Here is a 6,031-nt window from a genome sequence, read left to right on the forward strand (position 1 = left end):
CGACCGCCTCCCCGCAGCTTTAAGCCTCCGTCTCCCTCCCCACCTCCTTTCCTTCAAAAAAAAAAGAAAAGAAAAAAGTTCATCAATATTTTGTCTGACCTTTGACTTGACCCACACAATTAAACAATGGGATTTCGGGTACACTAAATGGCCTGGCTTTACTACAGAGGGCAGACTAATGAGAGCACGTCGCCTTTAGTTTCTGGCTCAGTCCAGAGGGCAGTGGAGCGGAAAAACAACCTGACGTTCCGTTAAGTTCGCCGCACGCAAACGTTTGAGAGCTGAAGGCAGGACCTTTCCAGTGTCATTTACCTTCCCTCTGATAAGCCGGACTCTCCACCTTCGTTCTTTCCACTTCATTAATCACCGCTCTGCGCTTTCGCTTTTCTCCAAAAAAGACGTCTTGGTGAACGAGAGCTGTAATTCCTCCCCCTGTTCTGCTTAGTTTAAGAATGTGTGTGTGTGTTAGAAAGAGAGAGAGGGGAACAGGGCTGCTGTTTGTAAGTTGTGTTTTAGTGGACGGCCCCTCAGTTTGATTTCTTTCAGGCTCTCAGAGAAATAAGAACTGACACATTTTTCATTAAGAAGGGCCAAGCTGGGCTTTCATATAAGACAAATGAGCAGTAAAATAAAATTATTCTGCAACTCCTGCTGCTTGTCCAACCATCACACATCGTCACCTTACTGCCCTAGAAATCATTTTTTCTTTTTTCTTCATTTTTAGGGCCAAAATTCATGTTTTCTTTTTTTTTTTAAACCAAAATCAATTTTGGCAGAAAACAAAAACTTAATTCATTAGTTTAGAGATAGGGTCTAGAGTTCATCCATTTCTATCTTTTACTGCACTGTAAAAAAAATTCTGTTGTTTTTACAAAAAAAATCTGGCAGCTGTGGTTGCCAGAATAATTCTGTAGAAAACACAGTGAACATGTAAACTGTTTTACTGACCAAACAGTAATTATAACAGTGTTAAATTGTGAAATAAACAGATTATCCCATAGTTTTGCACAAATTTTAACTGTGATTTGAAAAGGTTTATTTTGGTAATAAAACAGTTTTATCAAGTAATTTTAACCAACTTTTTCTGATGAATTATCATAATAATGCTGTTATTTTACACTTTTTTTCCAGTAAGATTTACTCAGTTTTTGTTTGTTGTACAAAAAAAACTTCATTTAGTCCTACTGATAAATTACCTTTAAATAACGGATTAGAACTGTTAAAATGTCAATTTAAAACATTTTATTAATACTTTCTGAAAAACTGAAATTTGCTTTAATTTTTTACTTTTTACTAAGAATTATATCTTTAAATATCTATAAGCATGAAATTTCAACAAACATTTCTCACTTAAAGGAAACTTTAAAACACAAGGAAGCCCAATATAAATTGTATCTATGATAACCTTAAAAAAATAAACATACACTTGCATGCCTTTGAAATATTTATTTTCAATGAAGTTCTCATTTGTCTTTTCTGAACATCATGAAGCACATGCACCTGCTGAATACATATAAATTTCTTCAACGTTTTTAACTTTATCAGAAACAGTATGAGAGCCAACTTTCACCCCCTTTTTTTTTTGGGGGGGGGGGGGCTTGAAGATTATAACATACAATAAATTTCTATTTCCAGTATACATTTTAATAATAATGTTTGTTTGCTTCAAAAGTTTTCCTTTTTTAGAAGCAATTCTATTTTCAAATATCTATAAATAAATCAAATTTCAACAAAGATTTACCAGTTAAATGCAAATTAAAAACACAAGGAAGCCCAATATAAACTGTATCTAATGATAATTCAATATATTTTTTTAGAAACAAATAAACATTTTAATTGAAAACATATTTTCAATGAAATTCTCATTTGCCCTTTCTGACATGGAACAAAATTCAGCCACTGAACAAATATAAATATGTCTTTTCTACTTTCTTAACTTCAGAAGACACTGTGTGAGATGCAACATACATTTAGAAATCTATTCAGCTCTGTTAAGATTAAACACTGTCTTGATAACTCACTGACTTTAGTCCTTTCTCAAACATCACGCCACTCATGATCCGCAAGTTCCTGGATCAAGGTGAGGACACGGGGGTTCACACGCAGTCTGGGTTTACGGGTTTCTTCCACCTTACTGCCCTTGTCTGGGTTGATTGAGAAGAAACACCTTAAGATAAAGAGGACAAACAGAAAACTACATCAAAATGTGCTTCACAAAGACATAAACTTTTATTCAAGATATAAAAGTTGTCAAAAGTCAAATTTAACTGCCTACAATTAAAAAAACAAACAAAAAAACAAGAACTCATACCTCTGCAGAAACTCCAGTGTAGACGCCAGCCCCGATGGATAATGTATGTTAAAACAATAATAGCTCCCAAACATCATGCAGAGGGCAGAAATAAAACAGGAGATGTTGTTGTTTCCAATCTGTTGATCCACACTCAGCATGAATCGTTTGGCATGGAAGCAGGATTGACCTAAGGAGAAAGAACCAATACATTTAGACTCCTGATAGAACAAAACAATAACATTTATAAGAAAAATAACAAAATAAGTAAAAATAACAAAAAATAATATTAGTATAGTAAAAGCTTAAGAAAATAATTGGAATAAAAAAAATTATTAAAGAAAATGTCAGATGGACAAAAGTGCAAAGAAAGGGGACAAGACAACAAAAAAGACAACAGGTCAAAGAAACTGGAAAAACAAAAATGAACTCACCACACACAATGATAGTGGGAATCAAGGAGACATTCTCCATCTGTACTTCTTCAGCTAGGCATGTGTCCTCCACACAGAAGAACACTGCTTCTTCATTTTCATTGAAGTAGCAGAGAAGTAAGATCATCAACTCTTTAACACTCTAATGCCTGTATCAGTTCTTCTGAGAACTTTTCCCATGGTATCTCAAAGGTGTCCACCCAGTTTGCTGCAGATGTCTGGTTGCTGCTGGAGGAGTTTGATGACACACTTAGCGGGGACAAAGACTGCTGTGATGGAGGAGTATCTCGTGATGCATTACTTGAGGACCTGCTGGTTTCAGGGGTCCTGCCTTCAAAAACACAAAACAAAAATAAGTTATCAGAACTGAATATGAATATCAGTGTTTAATGGTTGATTTTCTAGAATTTTACTTACATCTGAATTTCCAAGCAGCAAGTGCCTTTCTGGCTTGAATTGGTCTTAATGCTGACAGCAAGTCTTTCTCAACAATGAACTGGAAGTCATCATACGTTTCTACTCCAATTGACTGTAAAGTCTCCTCGAGAATGTCTTTTGAAGCCTCTGCAAGATCGGGCAACACTTCATTGATAGCACTACGTAAAAATGTTTGCTCAGCCATTTCTGGAATAAAATCAGACAAAATAATGGTAAAAACACAAGATCACCGTAATATAACATGTATTCAACTATGTACAAATTAAAGAGAGTCATACTTAGTGTCAAACAAAATATCGTGCCTGATTCACACTTTTTATTCATGTACATCCTTAAATTTTTAGTCAAACTTCTCTCCCGGTATCTTGTCACCAATAATTACTGGCAACAATTGCAGCAAGTTCCAGTTTTGAACAGCTTGACCTGAAAGCCTGATTGCCTCAGAGTTGACAGGGCATGGCTTTGTGAGAGCATCTGATCCTTTGTACTTGAATTGCTTGATTCTACGGTTGAACTGGGAATATGTAAACCATTTCTTTGTTTTAACGAAATATTTCAAGTATAGTGCAAGATCACAGGACACGACACCCTCAAATAAGTCATGGCCTAAGCAAGGTGGAAGACCAGGTTGGCAAACATGAAAAGACTTTAGTGAGTTGAAGTCAGAGTTTACCTTGACACCTTTGATGTCTTGAATGCTTCCAGTCTCTCGATGATGGACTGCCAAATTGTAAGCTTCAGGGGTTCGCTGTGGACCACAAGCATTTGGATCATTAAGAAAGTCTTTTCTTGTGATTTCACAGTACTTACAAAAGTACTGAGAAGTACTAAAGTTTTCAGTAAACCCACCAATGCTGTGTTATGTTATGTTTATCTTATGTTTACGGGACATATGAGCTGTGAATGATGATTTGACGCTGAAAACTTTTTTGCAGGCTTTTACTGGACATGCTACCGTCCGCCCCTCCATTATATGCTCTTTTAAATGAGCAACGACTTCTTTCACAGTTTGGCTTTGGTGCCCACATAATGAAATGGTGCATTTCAATTTAGCAGCAATGACTTTGGCTAATTCGGGTTGTGAAGCCACGTTGTGAACTCGGTAAAAATGAGTTTTAAACGCTGCATATGTACAAAATGTCCGCTTACATTCTGTGCCGAGGCATTTGAATACACAACTGGGCTCGTTTCTGTGCACTCTACAATGCAACACATAGCCCCTCAATGATTCTAGTGTTTTACAGCAAAATGTACATATAATCATGTTTAAACAATTTCAACCTACCCAACAAGTTACACGTGTTGCAGGTGTAGCAAAAAATGATTCTACTGCATATTGTTCCAAGAAGCAATATGACGCCTTAAAAACAAAATGTACTCTCCCCAGAAACACAAATTACCGTTACGTTTGAAGAAAACAAAGCTTAACTTACATTTGCTGAAAGCTGACGAGGTCCAAACAGCGCTCTTTTCTTTGTCAAGGTTTGAGCACAATTCAGCTTCTTCTAAGATGAGAACCGTTGTACAAACTTGTTCAAAACAGCTTTCAGGCGCCAGGTAAGCGAACCAATCAGAGAGCAGAACAGACCGGAAGTTGAGCACAAAGCGGTGTTCTCTGTCTTTCTCGCAGTAGCCGAACTTTGAGCTTATAATGGCAACGTTGAAGGTAAAAAATCCAGTGTTAGCAAAAATAATAAATAAAAATAAAATACATGTACCAATAAGCAAGTACATGACTTCCTTGTTGATTCAGATGTTTCCTCCACGTTAGACGTGAAATATGAAGAAATGATCCAATCAAAATTGACAGAGAATAAGTAAATGAATTAAAGAGGAAATGACAATCTAAAGAAGTGGGAAAATACAAGTGAATATAAATAGATAACTAGTGAACAAAATTGGAAGTAAACAATGTGGAATCATAATTACTTAATTCCACATTAATTTCCAAATCTATTAATTTATTCATTTATTTCATTGTCCATCCATCCGTCCATCTTCTACTTATCTGGAGTTGGGTCTCAGGGGCAACAGCTTAAACAGGGAAGCCCAAACTTACTTCTCCCTAGCAAAAAAATGGTAAGCTAGCTTCCAATTCATTTGGATTTAATCATCACAGAATGTAAATGTTAGTTTTACACTGCTGAAATGTTGTGAAGGATCCAACTTTTTTCATTAACAATACAAAATTTGTGTTTTCTACAACTAAATACAATATTATTTACAATTTCACATTTTAAAATTTACAATATTTTTCTGTTCTACGTTATACAACATTATACTGGTAAATGAACAAAATATAATTGTGTTTTTCTTTACAAAATTTTTCTGTCATGATTTCACAGATTTTTACTGTTGATTTTACGGACTTTTTTTACAGTGTGTTCAAACTTTCTATCACCCTCTATCACCCTCGACATGCTTCCATGTTAGTTAATACGACAGACATTTAGATTTGGGGTATTGCCTTATTTGTATCATCTATGTTTGGAAATGTGTGTGCCATACATCTAATATAATGAATATTACATCAAGAAAATTAGTAAAAATAGATGATAACATCCAAACATCTATTTAAATAACTTTTCTCTTTTTTTTTTTTAGATCCCGGCATCTCGTACAAAGACCGCTGCAGGTCTTTCTGCATTAAGTTTCTATGTTTTCCCCACATTTGTTCTCTCTGGGTACTCTGGTTTCCTCCCACTGTCCAAAAAAATCATGACTTGGTTGAAATGTTTCTAAATTGTCCTTAGAAGTGTGTGAGTGTGTGTGTTGGACTCTGTCTCTTGCCCATTGACCACTAGAGAAAGGCACCATCCCCCTGTTGTGTCCAGTAGATAGAGACAGAAAATATGGAGGAATTATGTTG

The 6,031-nt window shown here is 35.6% G+C and overlaps 1 long non-coding RNA gene across 1 annotated transcript; it reads right to left on the minus strand.

The window, feature by feature from the left end:
- Positions 1-843: 843 nt before the first annotated feature.
- On the minus strand, positions 844-5,548 carry LOC145554280 (uncharacterized). The gene is made up of 6 exons (XR_014090301.1): positions 4,596-5,548; positions 3,836-3,910; positions 3,142-3,348; positions 2,725-3,055; positions 2,312-2,480; positions 844-2,167 (listed from the first exon to the last, which is right to left on the minus strand). It is a non-coding gene; the product is annotated as an uncharacterized LOC145554280 (long non-coding RNA).
- Positions 5,549-6,031: the final 483 nt, after the last annotated feature.

Source organism: Poecilia reticulata, chromosome 12 (assembly GCF_904066995.2).
Source record: "Poecilia reticulata chromosome 12, P_reticulata-male-v2, whole genome shotgun sequence".
In the NCBI taxonomy this organism is placed as follows: domain Eukaryota; kingdom Metazoa; phylum Chordata; class Actinopteri; order Cyprinodontiformes; family Poeciliidae; genus Poecilia; species Poecilia reticulata.